At 42.9% G+C, this 27,544-nt stretch overlaps 1 protein-coding gene across 1 annotated transcript in view; it reads right to left on the bottom strand.

Moving 5' to 3' along the window:
• Positions 1 to 27,544, bottom strand: part of LOC124615633 (probable G-protein coupled receptor CG31760) — a 611,636-nt gene that overhangs the window by 474,288 nt on the left and 109,804 nt on the right. The window lies entirely within an intron of this gene.

Raw genomic sequence — 27,544 nt, forward strand, 5'->3', positions numbered from 1 at the left:
CTGAGGGTAATAAAGTTAGTATCAGCAGACGATTTTTCCGCGGGTTTGTTAAGCATACAAATTAAAGTGAAAAAATTGTATTCTGTGACTAAGTCCATGCATGTAGCTACATCCAATTCAAAACCTCGCGTGAATTTAATGATACGTTATTGGAATACAACTGTTGTTGTTGTCGTCTTCAGTCCAGAGACTGGTTTGATGCAGCTCTCCATGCTACTCGCTCCTGTGCAAGCTTTTTCATTTCCCAGTACCTACAGCAACCTACATCCATCTGAATTTGTTCAGTGTATTCATCTCTTGCTCTCACTCTACAATTTTTACCCTCCACGCTGCTATCGAATACTAAATTGGTGATCCCTTAATGCCTCAGAGTATGTCCTACAAAACAATCCCTTCTTCTAATGAAGTTGTGTAGAAATTTCTCTTCTGCCCAGTTCAACTCAATACCTCCTCATTAGTTATATGATCCACCAATTCAGCATTCAGCATTCTTCTGTAGCACCACATTTCGAAAACTTCTGTTCTCTTCTTCTCTAAACTACTTATCGTCCACGTTTCACTTCCATGCATGGCTACACGCCATACAAATACTTTCAGAAACGACTTCCTGACACTTAAACCTATAATCGATATTAAGAAATTTCTCTTCTTCAGAAACGCTTTCCTTGCCATTGTCAGTCTACTTTTTATATCCTCCCTACTTCGACCATCATCAGTTATTTTGCTCCCCAAATAGCAAAACTCCTTTACAACTTTAAGCGTCTCATTTCCTAATCTAATTCCCTGAGCATCACCTGATTTAACTCGACTACATTCCATGATCCTCGTTTTGCTTTTGTTGATGTTCATCTTATATCCTCCTTTCAAGACACTGTCTATTCCGTTCAGCTGCTCTTCCAGGTCATTTGCTGCCTCAGACAGAATTACAATGTCATCAGTGAACCTCAAAGTTTTTATTTCTTCTCCATGGATTTTAATTCGTACTCCGAATTTTTCTTTTGTTTCCTTTACTGCTTGCTCAATATACAGATTGATTAACATCAAGGATAGGCCACAAACCTGTCTCACTCCCTTCCTAACCACTGTTTCTCTTTCATGCCCCTCGTCTCTTATAACCGCCATTTGGTTTCTGTACAAATTGTAAATAGCCTTCCGCTGCCTGTATTTTACCCGTACCACATTGAGAGTCAACATTGTCAAAAGCTTTCTCTAAGTCTACAAATGCTTGAAACGTAGGATTGCCTTTGCTTATTCTATTTCCTAAGATAAGTTATAGGGTCTGGTGTTCCAACATTTATACAGAATCCAAACTGATATTCACCGAGGTCGGCTTCTGCCAGTTTTTCCATTCGCCTGTAAAAAATTCGTGGTATATTTAGCAGCCATGGCGTATTAAACTGATAGGTCGGTAATTTTCACATTTGTCAGCAGCTCTCTCTTTGGGATTGTAATTATTAAATTCTTCTTGAAATCAGTGATTATTTCGCCTGTCTCATACATCTTGCTCACCAGATAGTAGAGTTTTGTCAGGGCTGGCTCTCCCAAGGCTATCTGTAGTTCTAATGCAATGTTGTCTACTCCCGGTGCCTTCTCCCGACTTCGATCTTCCAGTGCTCGGTCAAACTCTTCACGTAGTATCATATCTCCCATTTCATCTTCATCTACATCCTCTTCCATTTCCATAATATTATCCTCAAGAGACTCGCCCTTGCATAGACCGATTGTATACTCTATATACTCCTCTTTCCATTCTTTGCTTAGTACTGGGTTTCCTAAAAGGTCTCTTTAATTTTCCTGTAGGCAGTATATATCTTACCCCTAGTTGTATACGCCTCTACATCCTTCTATTTGTCCTCTAGCCATCCCTGCTTAGCCATTTGCTCTTCCTGTCGATCACATTTTTGAGACGTTTGTAATCCATTTTGCCTGCTTCATTTACTGTATTTTTGTATTTTCTCCTTTCATCAATTAGATTCAACATCTCTTCTGTTACCCAAGGATTTCTATTAGCCCTCGTCTTGTTACCTACTTGATCCTCTGCTTTCATCACTATTTCGTCTCTCCAAACCACCCATTCTTCTCCTACTGTATTTCTTTTCCCCATTCTTGTCAATCGTTCCCTAATGATCTCCCTGAAACTCTCTACAACCTCTAGTTCTGTCAGTTTATCCAGTTCCCACATCCTTAAGTTCCCACCTTTTTGCAGTTCCATCAATTTTAATCTGCAGTTCATAACCAATATAGTATGCTCAGAGTCCACATTAGCCCCTGGAAATGTCTGACAATTTAAAACCTAGTTCTCATATGTCTGTCTTACCATTATATAATCTATCTGACACCTTCCAGTATCTCCAGGCTTCTTCCATGTATACAGCTTTCTTTCATGATTCTTGAACCAAGTATTAGCTATGATTAAGTTATGCTCTGTGCAAAATTCTACCAGACGGCTTCCTCTTTCATTCCTTAGCCACATTCCATATTCACCTACTACGTTCCATTCTCTTCCTTTTCCTACTATCGAATTCCAGTCACCCATGACTGTTAAATTTTTGTCTCCCTTCACTATCTGAATAACTTCTTTTATCTCATCATACATTCATCAATCACTTCATCACCTGCAGAGCTAGTTGGCATTAAAACTTGTACTGCTGTGGTAGGCGTGGGCTTCGTACCTATCTTGGCCACAATAATGCGTTCACTATGCTGTTTGTAATAACTTACCCGCACTTCTATTTTTTTATTCATTATTATATCTACTCCTGCATTACCCCTATTTGATTTTGTATTTATAACCCTGTATTCACCTGAGCAGAAGTCGTGTTCCTCCTGCCACCGAATTTCACTAATTCCCACTATGTCAAACTTTAACCTATCCATTTCCCGTTTTAAATTTTCTAATCAACCTGCCCGATTGAGGGATCTGACATTCCACGCTGCGACCTGTAGTTCTCCAGTTTTCTTTCTCTTGATAACTACGTCCTCCTAAGTAGTCCCCCCCTCCCACCCCCCCCCCCGGGGATGCGAATGGGGGACTATTTTACCTACGGAATGGTTTACCCAAGAGGACGCCATCATCATTTAAGCAAACAGTAAAGCTGCATGCCCTCGGCAAAAATGACGGCTGTCGTTTCCCCTTGCTTTCAGCCGTTCTTAGTACCAGCACAGCAAGTCCGTTTTGATTAGTGTTACAAGGCCAGATCAGTCAATCATCCAGACTGTTGCCCTTGCAACTACTGAAAAGGCAGCTGCCCCTCTTCAGGAACCACACGTTTGTCTGGCCTCTCAACAGATACACCTCCAACGACAAGGTCCATGGTTCATGGGGGGGGGGGGGGGGGGGGGGGGGGGCGGGGGGGGGGGGGTGAATGCAGCTGTTTTATCCAAGAAGTTAATTAATAACAGAAGAAAGAGATCACCATCTGAACGTATACATATATATTATTTATTATTATTGATGTTTTACCCTTAAAGAGCGCATTTGGACTAAACTACATGGCCAGTTCCTTTTAATGCCTTCAAAAAATGGCTCTGAGCACTATGGGACTCAACTGCTGAGGTCATTAGTCCCCTAGAACTTAAAACTAGTTAAACCTAACTAACCTAAGGACATCACACACATCCATGCCCGCGGCAGGATTCGAACCTGCGACCGTAGCGGTCTCGCGGTTCCAGACTGCAGCGCCAGAACCGCGCGGCCACTTCGGCCGGCTTGCTGCCTTCCTTGCTGCCCAAACTTCCCTCATTCGCTCGCTGTGTTTCTGTTTCCGGTCCTCTGTCCATGCTTCTTGTCGGTTTTGTGCCTTCGGCTTCATCTTGATTGCCTTTTTGGTTGCCCATATTTCTTTCATCTTCTGGCTGTGATCTTGCTTGCGTTCTTCGGTCCATTTTATGCCTGTTCGTTTGTCGCATTGTATCTCATGTAGTTTACTTTTCTTAATGATGTTTCTGAACTTTATTCTGTCGTTTATTGTGTCTGCTGTTATGTTGAGCTGGTTCAGGTCGTTTTCTACCTCTGCCACCCATTTGTTGTTTCTAGTGGTTACCCAGTCAAAGATCTGTTTGGTCAGCCTGTGTGATGGCATTCTGTATAGGTGTCCATAGAATTGTAGTCTGCGTTTTCTAATCTTTTCTGTGATTGTCTCCGTATGTTTGTACAGTTCCTCTGTAGGTTTCTTGATCCATATTCCATTGTTGTTAGTTGCGCCAAATATTTTCCTAAGTATTTTCCGTTCTACTTTTTCTAATTGTCTGATACGTGTATGCCCTAGGATTAGTGTGTTCTTTGCTGCATATAGTTCCTCGAGGAGCACCACCGTGTCGTAATGGCGTAATTTGGCTTTTTGTGAGATAGACTTCTTGTTGTAATGATTCCACACTACTTTGTATGCCTTGCCCAGTTTAGTCTTTCTTTCTTCGTTTGAGTCTCTGTTATGTCAACTCATTTGTAGTGTTTCACCGAGGTATTTGAAGTTCGCCGTTTTGTAAATCGTGCCGTACTTTGTGTTCAGAGATGAGAGTTTCTTTGTGCTCATAAACTGTGTCTTTTCGTAAGAGATCTGTAGTCCAGTTTTGGAAGCGATTTCGTGCAGTTTTTCAATAGCGTCTTTTGTTTCCTTTATACCTTTCGTGACAATCGCCAAATCGTCTGCAAAAGCCAGGCATTTAATCTGTAGGTTTCCTAAGGTTATCCCCTGTTGTGATGTTTCCCATTCATTTATGACCTTATCTAACACCAGATTGAAAGGGAGAGGTGAGAGGCCATCGCCGTGTCGGACACCTGTGCGAATTTCAAAGGGCTCTGATAGTTCCCCACAGAACTTTACTTTGGAGGTCTATATATATATATATATATATATATATATATATATATATATATATATATATATATATTATGAGGCTACTGGTAGTGATAATGATCAGCTTCAACTGTATAGCAACATCAATGGTAACACAATTCAGTGGTACAGTGCTGAAACTGTTGAATATATGACACTAGAACACTAGAGACTGATTTATCAATATCATTATCAAATAATGTATACATGTTGAACCGTGCGTATTGTACATTTCCATTTATTTACGTTCACATGTTTTAATTATGTAGCTGTCTCCATATTCATGGTGGTGCACATGTGTGTGTGACATTTCTTTTCCGGTGGTGATGTCGTAAGGCATTTGGAGTCCACGAATATGTGTCTGTGTGCATTTCCTGTGGTTAGAGGTACTCTGCTACTGAAAGGTAGGGCCATGTACTTTGTAATATTGGGAGGCGGTACTTACATTAGCTGAACTGCATGCTACCATTGGGAAATAAAGTGACAAGTAGAAATTCATTAGTTTTGCTAAAGTGCTATATATACAACCATCCAATTCAACGCGCATAAGAAATTTTAAGATGCATTATACATTCGATGATTTGTTTTGAGAGCGCTGAGTCTGTAGTATCGGATATATTGCGGATGTAATTCTCACATAAACAAAATCATTGCATATCATTGCTTGACAGAAAGGTTAATTTTACTTACATTAACCATTTTGCAGAACTTGCTTCCAACTCATAGTAGGGTCTTTGTTCGCAGCCACGAAAATCCATTCACAGTCAATATTTGGGCCCGCTTCGTAGGCGATAATCTGCACAATCCGTGCGTGTTCCCGCGGCGGGTGAACGCAAACAGATACATAATCTTTTTACGAGAAACTCTGCCACAGTCGTTGGAACATGTTCCACTCAACGAGGAACAGCGAATATGGTATCAACACAGTTGTGCACACTTCGCACATACCGTGCAAATTTATTGGGTTGAATCCTTTGGTGAGAGCTGGATAGGGCATGGCGAGCCGGTAGCATCGCCCGCACATTCCCTCGAATTCACGTTGTAGTCTTACCCACCTACACATCGCTATTCAAATTCTCTGTCTGTGCACAAGTTTAGAAAGCTTCGAGAGGGGTAAGATACAAAAAAGAAAAACCTTTTACTTGTCTTCATTATCTCGTTGTTGTTGTTGGCTCCATTTATTGCATCCAGGGTTGCATTCTTGTGGCTGAAATTTTGATTGAACGTTATGGCTGCCTGATGACTAAATAACTGATGAAGACGTGTCTATATATTTCTTGAATGTTATTCTTTGTCACATTAATAAATATCGCACTTTATTTACAATTCCCACTTAATATTCCAAATTACATTGTTAGTGTCGATCATATAGATATCTGTCTCCGTCAGAGGCATGTCCACTACTCCTAAAATTCTGCAGTACTCACAATATTCCAAAGAGTTTACAAAGGAAAAGAGTGTACAAACTTTCTTGACAAAAGAATAATCTTCGCTACAATATATCATGGTTTTGTAAATGAATCCAGAAACGAATTTAATAAACACCATTAGATTGTGCAACTAATAATTTGAATTTTAAATATGCCAGATATTTCGTAACTTCAAATAGTTCTAAGAGAAGAGTAATTTTAGCTGTACATACCTATCTTAACAAATTAATTTTTTTAAAAATACATCTTAGCCTGAAATATAGTTCATCGTATAGAAAATCAAATGAAGTCCTTTTAGTTAAGCAGCTGAGATAGTGTTCACCTATTCAAGAATCGACAGTATAAATGTTATCGTTTATTTGCACAAAAAACGTAATGTCAGAGGAGGGTGTCCCATTGCAATGTCTACTGATTTTTTTTCTGGGGCCTCCTGAAATCTGTTGTCTATAAAACAATCATTGATGATCAGATAGCGCTCATTATGGCAACCTCCGATAAAGTATCAACTTTTCTAGGAGTGTTTGAAACCGTGTGACAGTCACTCCAATATCGCTACACGGCGTGCATTCAAGCATTTCGAGCACTTTATGCAAATTTTCAAATAAAGGTTATTAAAATTTCATCCGGCTTCTTATTTACCTTCATGCCCCAAAACACATTGAAAATGCAGCCCTGCAGACATTCTGTAATGACGGCTCGGATGCCACGTTGTGTGCCTACCATGTTGGCGGCACGCGACGCTGTTTGACGACGCCAAGAGCAGTTCGCTAAGGGTTGCTGACATGGGTTGCTATGTGACATGTGCTTGTTATGACCCTCTCTACCATCCCTCTCATTTTCCACATTCATTTCAGATACGCCCTGTCTTTTATGTTTTACTCTGCCTGCAGAGGTCATGGTTCGTTATTTCAATCTCACTCACACTGAATGAAGCACACTGTCATTCAGGAGCAATAATACATTCTAGAAAATGCTAATGTAAATTAACTTGAATAAAACATCCATTTAATATATATCTTATTTTTACTGGTTAAAGAGGGACTTGAACTTAAGCTACTACACACATTAGTGAAGAAGGTAAAATAATTGTTCCAAGTTGATTTCCATAAAAATCCATCCAACTTCAGAGCATTTTCAAATTATCCATCTTTAACCGTATATTTAAAAATGCCAATGTATAACATACAGTCAGCGCCATATTCTCCGGCTTCAACATGTGCTGCAGGCTTGATGTTTGCCCAAGGCACTATTCCAACCAAGAAGGAATTGAGTAAACTTTGGTTAAAGTGTGAAATTCAAGTTCATGTATGAATAGATAAAATCGCTTACCACTTACAACGTGTCTATGGAGAGTATTTGAGCTCTCACTGGTAAGTGGAGCAACCGGTAACAGATACCTCACGATTATATATATTCCTCGTTGGAGTTTTGGCCACATAAACAATACAACACATAATGAATAATGCAACACATTCTGTGCCGACATTGTTCTAATCGAAACAGTTTGTAATTCAGTTAACAAGTATACTAAAGTACAAGAGAGGTGGACAGCTATCCGAATACGTACATCGAACTACATTTACGTCATCACAGTGTCTATTATTCCAGTCGTGTCGCCTTGCACTTTGCTTGATGATGGATGTCAATCAGATTCTCAAGTACTCCACTTGATTGCGAACGAATGGAGCGAACTGCAGCCCACCTGAATAATTCAATGCGAACCAGAAAGTACGCTGAGTAGAGTGCTGGACTTAGAGCACAAGCATTACGGTGATCAAAAATAGCTTTCTTTTTTTTAAAGTGAAGAACAATGACCACCGGTTAGACATGTAGGGGATGTGCTCCAAATGTTGAAAATGTGTCCAGGGGGCTCAGGAACGGGGTGGGTAACTGCCACCAAAGTCGGAAGAATCAGCCGTGATCAACGGCACGAGGATGCACAAGGCAATGACAACCACTGCAATAAAGAAACATAATGTGTATCGACAGGATATGGAGCCTGTAATCGGAAAAAATGTCTTCATGATCTCTCCATTGGCAAAAAGTTCCGGGTTAATCACCCATTTGGATCCTGGGAGAGGACTGCCAATTGGGAGGTGACTATGAGAAAAAGATTGAATAATAAACTAAATGGTAATATTCTACGAGTCGGGGCGAGAAATGTCAAAAGTGTGAACATGTTAGGAATGCTAAAAAATCTGGAAAGGGAAATGCAAAAGGTCAGTGTAGATAGAGTGGAGGTCAATGAAGTGAGATGGAAAGAAGACAAGAATTACTGGTCAGATGAATATAGAGTAATATGAGTATCAGCGGAAAATGGTATGATGGGAGTAGGGATCGTTATGAATAGGATGGTAGGGCAGAGAGTGTGTTACTGTGAACAGTTTATCGACAGGGTAATTATCGTCAGAATCACCAGGAAACTAATACCGATAACGATACATCAGATATAAATGCCGACGTCGCAAGCCGTAGATGAAGACATTGGGAAAATATGTGAAGGTACTGAACGGGTAATTCAGTACTTAAAGGGAGATGAAAATCTAATACCTTGGGGGAATCGAATTCGTTTGTAAGGGAAGGAGAAGAAGAAAGGATTTCGGGAGAATGAAGGCTTTGTACTAGGACTGAAAGAGAATAGAGACTAATTGAATTCTACAGTAAATTTCAGCTAGTAATAACGAATAATCTGTTCAAACATCACAAGCGGAGTAGGTATATTAGGAAAACGCAGGGAGATACGGTAAGATTTCAGTTAGATTACACCGTGGTCAGGCAGAGATTCTGAAATGAGATACTGGATTATAAAGCATACCCAGGAGCAGATACAGGCTCACATAACAATTTAGTAGTGATGAAGAGTAGGCTGAAGACTGCGACTATTCAGGAAGAATCAATGCTCAAAGAAGCGGAATACAGAAGTAATAAGGTGTGAAGAGATATGCTTGAAGTTCTCTAAGACTACAGGTACTGCGGTAAGTAATAGCATACTAAGCAGTTCAGTTAAAGCGAAGTGGACATCTCTAGAAAGGGTAGTCACAGAAGATGGGAAGATAACCATACGTACAAAGAAGGTAGCTGTTAAGAAATCAATGGTAAAAGAAGAAATAATTATGTTCAGGGAAATTCAGGAATACAGAGATTCAAGTCACGTAGGAATAAAATAAACAGGAAGTGCTGGGAAGCTAAGGCGAAATGACTGTATGACTAATGTGAAGAAATCGAAAAAGAAATAATCATCAGAAGGACTGACCATGCATGTAAAAAAGTCAAATCAACCTTTGATCAAATTAAAACCAAGGGTTGTAACATCACTAGTGCAATTATAATTCCACTATTAAATGCAAAGCAGAGAGCGGATAGGAGGAAAGAGTGCATTGAAGGCACTATGAGTGGGGAGAACCTGCGTCATGACGAGACAGAAGAAGTCGATATTGAAAAAATTAGGGGATCTACTATTATAATGTTATAATTAGAATTTAAAAGAGCTTTGGAAGACAAGGTCGAATGAGACAGAAGCGATGATAACATTCAATCAGAATTTCTAAAATCATTGGGGAAAGTGGCAAAAAGAAGCTACTATTCACGTTGCACGTATATTGTATGAGCCGGCCGCTGGTGGCCGAGCGGTTCTAGGCGTTTCATTCTGGAACCGCGCGATCGCTACGGTCGCAGGTTCGAATCCTGCCTCGGGCAAGGATGTGTGTGATGTCCTAAGGTGGGTTAGGTGCAGGGGACTGATGACCTCAAATGTTAAATCCCATAGTCCCATAGTGCTCAGAGCCATTTGAGCCATTTGTTTTAATAATATATGAGTTTAGCAATATACCAGCTGACATTCGGCAAAACATCGTCCACACAGTACCGAAGATTGCAGAAACCGACAAGTGCTAAAATTATTGCACGATCAGCTTAAAAGCTCGTGCATCCACGTTGCTGACAAGAATGACGTAAAGGAGAATGGATAGAAAATTTGGGATGTGGTAGATGACGATCAGTTTGGCTTCAGGAAAAGTAAAGGCGCCAAAGTGGCAGTTCTGACTTTTCGGTTGGTAACAGAATTAACACTAATGAAAAATAAAGACACATTCACACGATGTGTCGACATGAAAGATATGTTTAACAATGTGAAATGGTGCAGGATGACCGAAACTCTGGGAGAAGGAAAGGGTTACTATATGGAAAGAAAAATATATACAAGTGGAAAATTGGAATAATAGGAGTCGATTATCAAGAAGGAAGTGCTCGGATTGAAAAGTGTAAGACCGAGGTGTAGTCTTTTGCCCATATGGTTCAGTCTGTACATCGAAGAAGTAATGACGGACGGCCACGATGGCCGAGCTGTTCTAGGCCCTTCAGTCTGCAACCGTGCGACTGTTACGGTCGTAGGTTCGAATCCTGCCTCGGGCATGAGTGTGTTTGATGTCCTTACGTTAGTTAGGTTTAAGTAGTTCTAAGGGACTGATGACCTCAGATGTTAAGTCCCATAGTGCTCAGAGCCATCTGAACCATTTTTAAACCACGTAATGACGGAAATAACGACATGTTCTAGAGTGGAATTAAAATTTATGGTGAAAGGATTTCAATGATACGATTCGCTGATGACATTGCTACACTCAGTGAAAGTGAAGAAGACTTACAGGATCTCCTGAATGGAATGAACAGTCTAGTAAGTGCAGAACAGTGATGAGAGTAAATAGAAGAACACGAATGTAATGAGAAGTGCCAGAAACGAGAACAGCGAGAAACTTAACATCTGATTGGTGATCACGAAGTAGATAAAGTTAAGAAATTCTGTTACCTAGGCAGGAAAAAAGCCCATGATGGACGGAGCAAGAACGACATAAAAAACAGGCCAGCATTGGCAAAAAGCGCATTCCTGTCCAAGAGAAGTTTACTAGTATCAAATATAGCCCTTAATTTTAGGATGATTTCCTGAGGATATACGTTTGGAGCACAGAATTGTACGGTAATGGGAAACTTGGACTGTGAGGAAACCGGAACACAGATGATCATTAAGAATCAGGTGGAGGTTCTCTCGAGAGTCGCTGAGGAAAGGAATATATAGCAAACAATCTAAGACGGCTACTCAGATTGCCTCCTAAGTCGTTAATATATTTCAGGAACAGCAAAGGTCTTTTAACACTTCCTTGGGGAACTTCGGATATTACTTCTGTTTTACTTGATAACTTTCCGTCTATTACTACGAACTGTGACCTCTGTAACAGTAAATCACGAATCCAGTGCACAACTGAGGCGATATTCCATAGTCAAGCAGTTTGATTAGCAGACACTTGTGAGGAACGGTGTCGAAAGCCTAGTGTAAATCTAAAAACATGGAATCAATTTGACATCCCCTGTCGATAGCAAAAATTACACCGTGAGTATAAAGAGCTAGTTGTGTTTCACAAGAACGATATTTTCCGAATATGTGCTGACTATGTTTCAATAAATCGTTTTCTTCGAGTTACTTCGTAATGTTCGAACACAGTATATGTTCCAAAACCCGGCCGTAAATCGACGTTATTGAATGGTCCTGTAATTCAGCTGATTACTATTACTTTCCTTTTTAGGTATTGGTGTGAATTAAGCAATTTTCCAGTCCTTATGTACGGATCTTTCTGTGTGCTAGTGGTCGTAAGTAATTGGTAAATATGGAGCTACTGTATCAGCATAGTGTGAAAGGAACCTGACTGTTGTACAATCTGGACCGGAGGCCTTGCCTTTATTAAAGTGTTTAAGCTGCTTTGTTACACCGACAAAATCTACTTCTATGTTTCACATCTTGGCAGTTCTTCTTGATTTATATTCACGAATATTTACTTCGTCTTCTTTGGTGAAAGAGCTTCGGAAAACCGCGTTTAATAACTCTGCATCAGTGACTTTACTGTTGTTATCGCGCAGTGAAGGTATTGATTGCTTCTTGCCACTGGTGAGCTTTATGTATGACTAGAGTCTCTTTGAGTTTTCTGCCAGATTCAGAGACAGGATTTCTTTGTGGAAATTATTAAATGCATCTCGCATTGAAGTACGCGCCATATTTCGAACTTCACCAAAACTTGACCAAACTTGGGGATTTTGCGTTGTTTTAAATTTGGCATGCTTTTTCGTTGCTTCTGCAACAGCGATATGACCCGTTTTGTGTGACATTGGGGATCAGCACCATCAGTTGTTAATTTATGTGGTATATATCTCTCAATTACCGTCGATACTACCTCTTTGAAATCATTCCACATCTATTGTACTCTTCCATGATCAGGTTGGAAGAAGACTGACTCTTAAAAAGGCGTTAAGAGGATTTTATCATTTTTTTTAAATAGATATACTTTGCGTTTGTTTTTGATGGTTGTAGGTATTACGGTATTCAGCCTAGCATCAACTGCCTTGCGGTCGCTAATCCCTGTATTCGTTACAATACTCAGTATTTGTCCTGCATTTTTTTTTTTTTTTTTGCCAAGAACTCAGAAATGCTTTCGTAACCATTTACGCTTCGAACGGCCTCATGAACTAATTGTTAAAAACAATTTTCTGAGAAAGCATTCAGTAAAATTTCGGATGACGTCTTACACCTGCCACCGGCTTTAAACGCATGATTGTTCCAGCATATCGAGGGTAGACTGAAGTCACCACCGACTATAATTGTATGAGTGGGGTACCTATTTGAGATGAGATTTAAGTAATCTCTGAATTGTACATTAACTATAGCTTCCGAGTCAGTTGGTCGGTAAAATGATCGAATTAATAATTTAGTCCGATTGTCAAGTATAACCTCTACACATACTGTTTCGCAGGAACCATCTACTTCAATTTTACCACAAGGTAAACTACTTCTGATGGCATTAAATACTTCACCACCAACTGTATTTAATCTATTCTTTCTGAACACTGTTAGGCCGTTTCAAACAAATTCTGCTGAACTTATTTCCGGCTTTCTATTAGGGCTTGGAGCTCTGGTTCTTTCCCAGCACACCTACACACAACCACAATACCGATCGTTTCTAGAAATACCTTACTGTGTTTTACTTGCCCTTTCTAGACGCACGCGCCTTCTGTGGTTCCCTGAGACCCTCTAACCTAAAACAACCGTCCAGTCCCTCCCATACAGCTCCCACTACCGTTGTAGCCGATTCCTGTTTGTAGTGGACGCCTGACCTATTAAGCGGAACCCGGTAGCTCACCACCCGATGGCTCCAGTCAAGGAATCTACAGCCTCACGGTCACAGAACTGCCTGAGCGTCTGATTCAGAACCCTCCACTCGGCTCTGCACCAAAGACCACAGTCGCTCTTATGCTGCAGATGGTGTGCTTCGCCTTAATCTGGCAAGCAAGACTGGCAGTCCTTACTATTTCCGCTAGCCGCCCGAAACCAGAGAGAATCTCCTCCAGTCCAAAGCGACACACATCATTGGTACCGACATTAGCTACCGCCTGCAGTTGGCTGCAACCTGTACTCTTCATGGCATACGGAAGCACTCTTTCCACATCCGGAATGACTCCCCCCGGTATGCACACCGGATTCCTTCCAATCCTTGGCAGCCATATTTCCAAGGGGACCCATTACGCGCCTAACGTTGGAGCGCCCAGCTACCAGTAAGCCCACCCTCTGTGAATGCCCAGACTTTGCGTGCCGGGGAGCTTCTTCTGGAACAGGGTGGACGACTGCATCTGGTTTAGAGACTTAGTCAGCCACAGATGACGCAAAAACCCGTTCGTCAAACGAACTGGACAGGCCCTATGATCGGCCCCACGGAAAGTCTTTCGCTGTCTGCCACACTTTCAAATGATCACCCACTCGACTACGGGTGAGGGGTGAACCTCAGTGCAGGCAGTAGCTGGGGAGGTCACAGCAGTGGAACGATAGGGTGACTCATGGGACGTACTCGACGTCCCTCGCATCCCCGCTTCCGATCCCGCACAGTGATGCCCCATGGCAGCAGCCTCAAACTCCTTGATGAAAGCCAACACAACCTGGAGCTGTGAGAGAAGTGTCAAGAACTCAGCTCGCATCTGTACACAACAGTCACAGTCCCTATCCATTACCAAAGTCGCTCCTGCTTGAAGTTCGTAAAAATATGTAATAAACGAAAGGTATACTAGCCTTAATAGCAGCAGGAACTTACGGTACCCTCTCACTGACGGTCTAACCGAGACTGTGCTAACAAAAACCAACAAAAGCCTGTACGATACGAGGTTCGATACAAGGGCGATTACTCACGCTACCCTGTTATTAAAATGAAAGTTTGTGCCTGGTAAGCACTCAAACACGCAAGAAATTACAAAAATAAACCATTAACTAAACATGTATCTGTAAATATAAGTCGCTCCTGTTGGAAGCTCGTAATAAAACATAAGAAACGAACTGTGTACTCGCCTTATTAGCAGCAGGAACTCGAGTTGCTCTTCACTGACGGTCTATCCGACACTGTCGTTCTATGTAATCTATTATCATAGTACATAGACCGCAGCTACACATTTTCTCTGCTGCCACTTAGTGGCAATTTTTTGTTCCTATCCCGGTTTTATGAGAACTCGCTTAGTGGTCTGTCATCTCATGTTACGATATCATCTAATAACAATCTTGTCCTTGTGCTACCTTTGCACCTTGGTAGTTAGTAGTGGACAGTTCTCACTTTTGTTTAATATTGATTAATTATTAATATCTGAAAGGTTATTTATTTCTTGTATACCAATTTGTTTGTTGTATATCTGTGTTAAATCTCTGAAGTTGGAAATAATTTCGAAACACGTCACTCTGTGATCAATAACCTGTTGTATGACTTTGCATGCTACCTAGCCAGCTTAAGGACGGTGCTAAGCATTATGAGTGGTGCTATTCCCACACATTCCGTGAGAAAAACTGTGGTTGCACTATTCTACAGTACCAGCACATCAACCTGTGTGATATAGAAGGTCTGAGAGCATCATAAAACAGGTGAAGAATAGTATGCTCAGCAAGCATGAGAACCTAGTTGGAAGTCAGGGAGGATCCTATTTTTCTCGTTTCATGATATGTGGTTACGTTAACCTGTTGTTAGGCAAGATATATCGCTCGGAGGCGATAAAATTAAATTGCAGATGACAAGTAATACCTGGTATATCAAATGACTTAATAAAACGTTATCAGATAACGTTTGATATGAAAAGAATTCTTCCGAAATGGTGGTTTACGTTGGTAAGATATGCAAGCAGCTCGATTCTGAATTTGATACGAGCTACCATACCAGAACTGGTTTAAGAGCCACTCCAGAGACTTACATTGTTTTACATCTTGGTATCTATAATTCAACGCAATGTAAGTATCCTCATAAATAACTATTCTTTTGTTTCGTGCACGTTGCCTTAGCTTTTGCTTACATATCCATTAATATCGCCAGCACTGACCCTAACGTCTAGCTGTCCATGATCCAGAACATAATGTTTCTGTAGTATCAGATGGTCAGTCTGCGGTGGCCCGGAGACATTCCAAATCGTACAAAACCTCGTATTGAATTCATAAAGTAGCTGGTTGCGCATCATATTTACATAAATCGCCTTCTTAAATGACAGTTGCGTTTCGCTATCCACGATGTTTAGAATGAAATCTGCTACTTAATAAATAGTAGACGCAAATGCTTCAGTGTTAGAACAATTTGTTGTTGTTCAGTTAGCAAGATCAGTCAGGTAATGGGAAAAACGAATAGAGCAGGCTAACGTCTGAGGTTTATTTTGCTGCTCGCAGAGTCCGCAGGAGTTCAGTCAATGCGGGCGTCCAGAGCTGTGTGCGTGCGCGGTGTCGTATCGACGGATCATTTTGCGCTTGATTACCATCTTTAGTCCATGGGCCGCTACTACACAGCAAAGTCAGCGTGTTAATTACAACTGTTTAGAAATGCAGATTGACAGTCAGTTTATACATTCATGGAGAGAACTGTGGAAAACCAGTCACCTTAAACAATATCTTCAGCGATGAAGACATGTTCGGTAACTTCCCCAGTGCCTGAATTACCGATAATATGGAACGAAAAAACAAATCTCCTCCCGAACAGGCCTTGGAAGGTCCAACGGTACCGACCGGCCGCCGTGTCATACTCAGACCACAGGCGTCACTGGATGCGGATATCGAGGGGCATGTGGTCAGCACACCGCTCTCCCGGCCGTACGTCAGTTTCCGAGACCGGCGCAGCTACTTCTCAACCAAGTAGCTCCTCAGTTTGCCTCACGAGGGCTGAGTGCACCCCGCTTGCCAACAGCGTTCGGCAAACGGGCTGGTCACCCATCCAAGTGATAGCCCAGCCCGACAGCTCTTAATTTCGCTGATCTGACGGGAACCGGTGTTAGCACCGATAATATGCTGCCTGGGAAATATAAGTATAGCACTCAAAATTGAGTAGCAAGCGAAATGAAACTTCTCGGGTTCAGACGGTGTGTGATGCTATTTCAGTGATTGCAAAATCGAGTCCCGTTAATAGAGAAATTGAGAATATGAGCCCACTTTTATGATGTTTTAGCCCTTCGAGCCTGGATATATGGACTGATTGTGTTGAGGAGTGTGTAATACAATCGTTGCACTTTCTCCTCAGGCAAACTGGCTTAGAGCTGTTGTAACTGGTTCTTGATATTCTGAATACTGGCAGTGAGACGGTGTTGACGTCACTGTGCTGGTCAAACGCTTGTTCTATTGGGTCAGATACGAGGATCTTGCTCACAATGGGAGAATCTCAGCTGCACGTAGGCAGTTTGTGGAGACACGGGCCGTGAGTAGACGAGCTTTGTAGAAAACGGGGCCGCGCGGTGTTAGCCGAGCGGTCTGAGGCGCTGCAGTCATGGACTGTGCGTCTAGTCCCGGCGGAGGTTCGAGTCCTTCCTCGGTCATGGGTACGTGTGTTTGTCCTTAGGATAATTTAGGTTCAGTAGTGTGTAAGCTTAGGGACTGATGACCCTAAGCAGTTAAGTCCCATAAGATTTCACGCACATCCCGTCTCCTCACGCCGTGACGGCTGGAGTAACACCGCTGTGCCTCCACAAAACAATGGAAGAACGAGTCCTCTTGCCAGGTCATAATAATACAGGTGTATTTTTAGGCTTGTAGTATGTTATTCCATCGATAATCGGGCGTGTTCTTCTCAGCTCAGTCAGTGGGCTTGTTGATGATCCAGCTACGTTGAGGGTCGCGTTGCCCCCCCACCCCCACCCCCCTACCCCTATTAGAAAAATATTGCCTTGGTTTTGGGTTCCGTGCAACCATAATACGTCGTTCTCGTATGTAGTTCCTAAAGTTCAATAAATGTTTAGGTCTAGAGTGACGTAAATTTTGCATCACGTGCCCTCGGATCCACGTGACTACGTTGGTTTTTCTGCGCTAGAAAAATTACAGTTCACCCGAAAAAAGGAGAGGTCTAGTTGCGATATGTTCTGGGATCACCCTAGACAGCACGACCAAATTTGCCGCACCAATCGCCATACGTCTTCTGCCGCGTATCATCCGAGACGGTGCTCGTTCGTGTCTTGAACCCGGTAGTCCGCTCATACAGGTGAGATCGTCATGTTTATCGGGTGATCTGTTTACCGACGACTATGATGTACCATGTTGATTGGACTTCTGTATCCAGTGTAACCACATGTATCGCCCGCCACACGATATTCCAACTAATGTATGGGTTCTCGGCCTCCACGACGTTTGATGGACGCCTCTGTTGGAGGACACGATACATCTTCCGCACCGTCGCCTGCTTCGTCGGTGGTACTGCGATATGGACATAACCGTGTTCAAGGTATAAGTGAAGGAAAGTGGGGATATGTCTTGCGTCGCCAGTGGTGGTGTAAGGGATGGTGGAGGTAAGGAAACCAGCGGCAAACCCGTCAGACTCTCCGGTCGGTGGCGGTGATGTGCGAGCTCCCTCGTAGACGTAGACGAGGTCAAGACCTTCCATGTCTGGGGGAAGGGTCAGCGGTTCATGACTGACTTCGAAGAGCACGCCTGTACTGTCGTAGGCTCCGAATGCCGCTAATACCTGTCGAGCCATCAGTAACTGTATTGGAAGTACACGCGTTATGTGTGGAAGGCGTGACACTAGGTAAATATTGACGAATCGTTACCCTTGGAGAATGTCGAGGTTCCGATGACGAAGGGTGGAAATCTGGACCCGAGTTTGTTGTAATAATCGGCGATAAGTAAGGGCCGCAGTGCTCCGTATGTCGCCGTGAAACTTTGCTCCGAGGCATTTGATAGTACCACCAAGCTATATTGGGTTGACACATGCTGGGGTCAACGCAACTCCTAAGCTCATGGCGACCGATTTGGTGAGGTTGAGACAGCTGCCTGAAGCCACACAGTCTGTGGCGCCACGTAAGGGGATCCCGGTGCGGCGCTGACGAAGGCCACAGAGGAGCGGTCCCAGTACCAGAGCATAGAGTGAGATCGACAGCGGCAGCCTTGACTTACCGATCCGGAAAGCGGGACTGCGTGAGACTCCAGTTGACGAGCTCCTTCAGGGTCGCCCCTCGGAGAAGGCGCATCACAACATCGATGAGCTGCTGTAGGTGCTGCATATGTCGGATAACGGACATCAGATACACGTGATCGACTCGATCCAAAGCTTGGCAAATATCTATTGATGCCTGCCCTCTCGGAATGCTCTCTAGGGTGCGGTATCGACACAGTGCTTTGTGGGTATTATTGATACCCATAGTGAAGCCCGATCTGGTGAGATGACGTGAGGCAGGGTCTGTCGTATATGGTTTTCTAATGTTGTTGTTGTTGTGGTCTTCAGTCCTGAGACTGGTTGGATGCAGCTCTCCATGCTACTCTATCCTGTGCAAGCTTCTTCATCTCCCAGTACCTACTGCAACCTACATCCTGCTGAATCTGCTTAGTGTATTGATCTCTTGGTCTCCCTCTACGATTTTTACCCTCCACGCTGCCCTCCAATGCTAAATTTGTGATCCCTTGATGCCTCAAAACATGTCCTACCAACCGATCCCTTCTTCTAGTCAAGTTGTGCCACAAACTTCTCTTCTCCCCTATCCTATTCAATACCTCCTCATTAGTTACGTGATCTACCCACCTTATCTTCAGAATTCTTCTGTAGCACCACATTTCGAAAGCTTCTATTCTCTTCTTGTCCAAACTGGTTATCGTCCATGTTTCACTTCCATACATGGCTACACTCCATACAAATACTTTCAGAAACGACTTCCTGACACTTAAATCTATACTCGATGTTAACAAATTTCTCTTCTTCAGAAACGATTTCCTTGCCATTGCCAGTCTACATTTTATATCCTCTCTACTTCGGAGCCTATCGGTGTCAGGAGACTTGTTCAAAGCTCCTTTACCTATAATTTCGATAACTTCGTCTTCCGTATTTTCGTTCAATAATTCAGTTTGTAAGTATTGTGGAACAGTGCCATAAACCAATCGTGAGACTCCTGTCACTGTCGTGGGGTCGGAACATTGAGCAAAATAAAGTCGTGCGTAATCGTCGATGAAGGCTGCGCTAGTACTGCGTTGTGTGGTGTGGCTACAATCGTCTGCAGTGCCGATGGCCTGTATCAGCGCCCGTCTTCGCACTTTACGATATCGAATGACGTGGTACTTGGTGGACCGTTCCGTTGCTAGTCTGTCATGCATTTGCGCACGGACGATCGTGACTTCGGCACACATGTGCGACGATCTGTGCCTTCGCATGCTGTACTGACATTTGCCGTTCCGGCGTGGGTGGCAAGGATGCACATTCTCAAAGGACGGTGAAATAAATATCGAGGGTGCGTCGCCTCCAAGCAGCGGTCTCACGACCGAACGTAATCAACGTTCTTCGTAGGGCTGGTGCACTTACACCACGAATTGATCGATGTAGGATACGTTGGGAGGCGGTGGACGTACGAACTGCACGTGACCTCAATGGAGCGCTGAGAATCCGGAGAAGCGAGATGAGCGAGGTTTAACTTCCAGGGATGTCGGCTGCGCCACACCCTTTCGTGACGAAGCGTGATAACACACATTCTTCATCAGAAAAGGCTACGACCACAACTCCGTGTCGCTCACTATTGCCGCGAGAGAACGGGAGACGTAAATCCTATCTATGTAAGTAGACGAGGCCGGCCGCTGTGACCAAGCAGTTCTAGGCGCTTTAGTCCCGAACCGCGTGACCGCTACGGTCGTAGGTTCGAATCCTGCCTCGCGCACTGAAGTGTGTGATGTCCTTAGGTTAGTTAGGTTTAAGTAGTTCTACGTTCTAGGGGACTAATGACCTCAGATGTTAAGTCCCATAGTCCTTAGAGCCATTTGAACCATTTTTTGAGTAGACAAGTGACTCGTGAAATGAGTAAATACCTTTCGATTCCCTTGGACTTGTCCCCATGTATCTACCGTCTGGAGATAGCTGATGAGTGTCCTACGTTCGGGCAGTGGTGAATGGCCTGGCAGCTGAAATTTGGCTGCTTGCGTGCTATTGAAATCGCCCCCTATAACTAAGTCATCGTACCTGCCCTGAAAACAAGTTGCTACTATTTCTGCGAAGAAGAGTGATCGGTCGCGATGGCGATTTGTTCCGGTAGGGGCGTACACGTTGATAAACTGAACACATAGCACCGGTACAGCCATTCCTCTAGCATCGTCGAGATATCACACTTCGTCCGCCACAAGGTACTCGCTGAGGAGAACTGTGACACCGCTGTTAGTTGGCGAAACGTGTGAAACATGAGCCATATGACCATACATACACGAGAAATCGTCCATTAAGACCTCTTTCTGTAGCAGCAACAAGTTTGTACGTGTTCGAATATGTTAACGTTGATGGTCGCTGAATGGTATGTCTATAGATCGTTGGCTACAATGGGGGCCGCCGTCAGATTCCCCTTAGATGCTGGTGTCCGTGATCTGCAGGGCGCGCCGCGCCTTCATCTGATGCTACTCAGGAGGGGCTGAGGCGTGTGAGGAGACATCCCTTTCCTCATCCAGCGTAAAATCGTCTTCAGTGACGTCCGCCGAAGGTCCGTAAGTTAATCGTGGTTGCAGTAGGACACTTGCGATGTGCGTGACCAAGGGTCAATCTGCAGTTCTTTCTAGCTGTGTACCTGATGCAGGCGCTGGTCTTCTATTTGCCCGAGAGAGCGAAAACGACTATGTCGAAGTCAGGGAAAGCAACAGACGAGGGTGACCCACTGTCATCCGTTACCCGTCTCGTCGGCTGTCTGGTCGTCAAGTGGAGAAGACGTTTGCACAAGCAATCGCCTGAGGGTGTGCGACATTGCTTGCTATATTTCCTTTGCGACCTCTGTTTTCAGATATGGCTTTCCATGTTCGAAAAAGTGTATGGTTGCTACACCACATTCCTCTCAGTGAGAAACGTGCAAGTCGGTAGAACTCTATTGTCGAGTTCCTTTCGAATCTCCCTGTGGAGTCGACAGGTGACCTCCTTCAATCTCTGTTGAATCAGTAATGGTGTTAATCAATCCTAGAAATGCTACGGGAGTGCAGTATAATGTTCCCTGTCTTCCAAGTGGTGTTATATCTGCCATGATGGTCGACTGTGTCACCCCAACGTAGTTGAGGTGGATGGCCGTTACCGAAAGGGGTGACGCCACGGCACCTAACCGGATTTGTGTAACCCGGGGTTGAATACATGCCGAATGTTCATGATCCTCTTGGCCATAACTAGAACGAATATGAGGCTGTCCATCGCACATCATGACTGCTCAACATCCACCTATGCCTAGAAGGGATGGTACGCGTTTTTTTCTCTTTTCTTTTTTTAATTCAGGCAATTTGAATGGGAATTCAAGGACTCGTAGTGTGTTATAGAAAGAGTTAGCCGAAGGTAGGAGGTTTTTACATACATTTTCTGCAAACAGTTCAGCTATTTAATGATGGGAAACGCAATAGCAACTTTTAAGTAACAACAGAGAGGAATTTTGTGAACCCTAGTCCTTCGTGATCAATGGTAACTGCCCCAGTGTGACCACTGGAGTGTTGGAACATCTCCTCACAACAGCGTGACATCGACCATCTTCACGTAGACGATGCTACTTGTGACGGCCAGGTGAATACTGGCGATGTGCTGTGGTGCTATTTTAACTTAATCATGGATGAGGTATTCGATTTCAAATGCTTGTGATCTTGTGTGGTCAGGCAGGAAGCTGTTGTTGACGGTAGCTTTTCTGTAGAGATGAGCTGTAATGCTTCTGTGTGAACAGACGCGAGCATTAGCTATGCCGAGGAATAAACAAAGTACGTGCGCTCGCGACTCTGCTCTCCTGCCGATTGCAGACTGACCTCTTTGTCCACAGTGAGATGAGTTATACATTACGGCACTGAGCGACTGCTCAGTGCGTTATCACTGCTGAGTTCCTTGTAGACAGAAAATCAACACTTATTAGCGAAGAATAATTTTATTGTGCTTTGAGTCATAGCTCACGACTGATAGTCGACAAGCTGGTTATAATATACAGACCGATTTGCAAAAGTTCTGCAGTTCCTTAGTTTACAGGGAGTTTAATTATGTTGCAGGGAGCAGAGACACGAATGTCCGTCATCGCACAAAATCGTCATTCTAAATGGACAGAGCATAAATGTATCAACTTAGGCAAGGCTTCCACTACCACCGTTTACAGAATTCCTTTCTATTGTTACTTAAAAGTTGTACTTGCATTTTTATGACTGAACAGCTAATCTGTTTGCAGAAAAAGTGTGTAGAAACCTCATAACTTCGGCTAATACTCCGTATAACATGTGTGTAGCCACGTGTTACTCCTAGTCTGTGACGTCACTAGAGCTTCTGCCAATAATACGACATTTCCAATCACGTGATCAGATCTTGATGTTAAATGATTTTTAAGCTTTAGTTGCATAAAAATAATAGATATTTTGTTAGAATATTGACATAAATGCTGCTTTGAATGCTATAATCAATCAGAATAAAAACAATCCAAATGATATTTTTAACATAGCAAAATAGCCTATGGTATTGTAATACCCGTTACCGAAGAGAGACTCCAGGGAATGGTATGACAATGTCCAGTAAGTGATTGTTTATAACAGGGCACTATAAAATACGTATTACAACTGTCAGGTTCAGCCCATAGGACACCCAGAGATCTTGCAACTGTCGAAAGTGCATTAAGTGACTTTTCACATGACATCCATTTTGATTGGGGTTGCTTCTTCGCGGAATTAAACTACGAAGGCTCTCAGTCAGTCACATTGGCCGCTGCCGCCCTCGGCTTTAGAAGCTCGAAAGTGATGTGAAGACCGAAAATTGGAAGTTTGTGTTCATGAATTGAGAACTGAGCTGTCTGATACAAACCGACCAGAAACTCTACCTCCCTGATAGACTACTTGCACAGAATTACGATTTAGTGTTTACAGAGACCGCATCCACAAGGCAGACAGTACGAAGGTTTATATTTCAGTATCTTTTGCGAATGCTCACCAAGTGCTCGAACGAACGTCAGTCAATTTAGGCATCATATCATTTCCCAATGGCCAACAAACTGACGTGGCCAAAGAATTATCTTAATTTATATTTTATGTGACTCATTACACAGCGATTTTTCATTGCCATAGCAGTAACAGGACAGACGACGGTTGCCCTAAGACTGCTTAATGAATACGTGATGAAATGGATGTGGTGGTTTAAAAAACTAATGGCAGCATGTAATTCTTTTTTAGAGCTGTTACTAAATAACGTTGTACGGCAGCGTTGGCTAACACACTCCGAAGGGCAGGTGCAGTGGCTTCATTAGGAAGGTTTTACTGCTCTGGCGCACAGTGCCACATTTCCCTCGCGACGTGAGAGTTGTGTGTTTAAGCGTATCTGATAAGTGTAGATGACTGTAGTCGGCGTGTGTGGTGTGGTGTCGTGTACCTGTTGGATGATGATGAGAGAAGGGAGAGGGGGAAATCCAGTGCCGGCACAAAGTGTACTTCTCTCGAATAGCACCAAGGATGTCGCCTGGGTTAACGTCCTCACTTTTAGTGTAATAGTTGCCACTGTACAAAGCAGCTTGCAGCCAGAAGCATGGTTCAACTGGCTTTGAGCACTATGGGACTCAACATCGGAGGTCATCAGTCCCCTAGAGCTTATACCTACTTAAAGCTAACTAAACTAAGGACATCACACACATCCATGCCCGAGGCAGGACTCGAACCTGCGACCGTAGCGGTCGCGCAGATCCAGACTGTAGCGCCTAGAACCGCTCGGCCACAATGGCCGGCCAAGAAACATGATTCTCGCCTACTGTGTAGAACAAGGTGGCTGCTAACAGATCTCAGTAATGAATTAAATATTACAATTTGGATATATAGGGGAAGAACTAGCTCTTAAATTGTAGTTCTATAATATTCTCATTATGTACCTAATCGTTTATCGCCTCCATGCTAGGTGGATAATAGCTCGTTAAATGCTGACAATTTGTATTCGATGCTCTAATTGTATTTTATGTATTTTATAAAGTCGTTGTTACTCAGTGTTCACATTGTAATCTGACAAATTGTCATAAGCACTTGACAATTTGAGAACCGGTGAATTAGAAATACCTAAATCTCACAAAACAGATCTGGAGTACAATCGTATTCTGTGAGGTGCAACTTTGGCCAGGATATTAAGTCTCCCGCAATCGTCTGATGTGCGTAAAATATGGACAAGATATATTTTGGCAGCTTAAATGATGACTGAGAGTATATGTTGCTTGCGTGTAATTTATTGACAGGTTTACGAGCTATTGTACATAATAATACTCACTCACTCCATCTTCAGGCCACGAGTGGCCTACCGGGACCATCCGACCGCCGTGTCATCCTCAGTGGAAGATGTGGATAAGAGGGGCGTGGGGTCTGCACACCACTCTCCCGGTCGTTATGATGGTATTCTTGACCGAAGCCGCTACTATTCGGTCGAGTAGCTCCTCAATTGGCATCACGACCTGAGTGCACACCGAAAAATGGCAACAGCGCATGGCGGCCCAGATGGTCACCCATCCAAGTGGCGACAACGCTCGACAGCGCTTAACTTCGGTGATCTCACGGGAACCAGTGTATCCACTGCGGAAAGGCCGTTGCCACAAATAATAATACTACCATCAAAAATTTACGATTGCAAGTATAACACAGAACTTATCAATATGCTGTGTAGGAGTAAAAAGCTCGGCACGTTCGAACACTTCAGTACTAACTGACCACGGTTGCATCTTCCTTTGACTCGGCAGAAGTGAGAGTCACGCCGATATGGAACGCTCAGCGGTAACACTGGACACAGGCAGTGTATTACATTTCTTCTTATTTAACTGCTTTACGCTTAGAATAGTAATTATATCAACATTTTTAAAATGTATAAGAATATAAAAAATTATAAGAGTAAAACGGAGGACCACTCAAGTGGACACTTCCTTTTCTTTTCTTGAAAATTCATTCCAGCTCTTCCCCTTCTCTCCTACCCTCTGTCACGAGATTAGTTTCATCAATTTGCCTTATATTTCATCGTACTGGGTGCGCTGTATTTCTAGAATGAATTCTGTTCGCATGTAGTGCGCTGTATTTCTTTAATGACTTCTGTTTCCGTTTACGCATTGTAATCTTCCAGGGTAGACTTTGCGCGTTGTATTATGCAAGTTGGTGTGTGGCTAAGTTACACACTGTCTTCTTCTCTTGGTGTCTCAGTCTCTCGGGTGTAACAAATTCATCAGCAGTCGCAGCGTCACATGACGTGTTATCCAACTTGGGCATACCTAGAGTATGTGTTTCGCGATGTAGTTGCCATTTCCGCAAGCGAATCTGTTGATCAATGCGATGTGCAGTAGCTGCTTTTCATAGGGAATATAGTCCAGGATGTATAGCTCGAGTCAATAAAACTGTATACTGCACTCAGAACACGGCGCTATCGCCTCTGTGGACGTTCGTCTGTGTAGTTTCTGACCGTTTTGTAGATGCAGCAGCAGTTTAGTTTCCTGCCTATCCATAGCCTAGGATATCGTGACATGTTCCGAAAAAACGCCAAATATTTGTGAAAAGAAAGATTACAAATGGCATTACTGTTTTTTTTCACCGCAAAATTTAATCTTGCCGTTTATAATCAGACTTAAAATAAAACACAAAAACATTTAAACATATTTATGTACTATGTGCAAAGCCTGTCGTATGACTGGATAAAATGTGAAGCGATATTATTATAAAGCGATCGGAAAAGCCCCGGCTAACTCCAGACAGTTTTGCACCGTGGTATTCCAGACCAGAGCCTCTCCAACTGCCCCAACATCCCTCTCGGTAGCTGCTCGGTCTCTATGGTGTATTGCTAACCAGAGGGGCCGGAGTTCGATTACCGGCGGGTCAGAGATTTTTCGTTCGAGGACTGTGTGTTGTGTTTTCCTTTCGTTCCTAGCGTCAGAAATGGCATTCCATTTTTGAGGTGGCAGTACGAGCAATAAATTAAATAAAAGTTGATGCGGTTTCCTTCGAAGGTCAAGAAGGCCATACTTAAATATTTATAATGTCAAACACCATCTTGACGTCACGGATCGGAAAGCAAATGGACACCCATGCGGCAACTTAATGGGAATGTCCACGACCTCAATGAAGATACTGTTCTCGTACGCTGGAAGCGAGAATATTTCTGTTATTGAGAAATTCAATAGTTACGATTTCTAAAAGATAATGTGGGGATATAATAATGCCAAAGAAGTAATATTTATTTAAAACTCAAGTATTATGCATTAATACATAGCACGCGCTACTGGTAAGGCAGTGTAGCAGACATATTTAATGAGAACTAAATTAAGTTACAGAAACAGTGCATTCCTCTGAGTTTTGTGAATATGCATCACAATCGAAATACTCTCAAAGGAACAGGACAAATATGAGAGAGCATAAAGTCAAATAATCAACTCACAATTAAACTCTATTTACAAAGATATGCATTCGGTAAATAAAGAAAACACAATATTAATATTGTTCTGTGTAATATGTGCAAACGATATTGTAATGACTCACGACGACATGAAACAAGCAAACACAACAGTGCGATAATTACAGAAGCTCCGTTAAATAACTGTTTCACATTGGCTCTGTTCAAGGCTCATGATTTGTTTCAACATTCTAAAGAGAAAAGGGGGCTATTACAGATTAATATACTGTCTGCGTCAAGAACTACAGACAAGGTCTACAAACTTGTTTGGCTAAAGATTTATGAAGAAAATTTTGCGTGCCACCGTCTTGTTTACGGAACTATATCCCCCATTTTCATGTACTTGTGGTGGTGGTGGTGGTTGTGGTTAGTGTTTAACGTCCCGTCGACAACGAGGTCATTAGAG

Source organism: Schistocerca americana, chromosome 5 (genome assembly GCF_021461395.2).
Source record: "Schistocerca americana isolate TAMUIC-IGC-003095 chromosome 5, iqSchAmer2.1, whole genome shotgun sequence".
Classification (NCBI taxonomy): domain Eukaryota; kingdom Metazoa; phylum Arthropoda; class Insecta; order Orthoptera; family Acrididae; genus Schistocerca; species Schistocerca americana.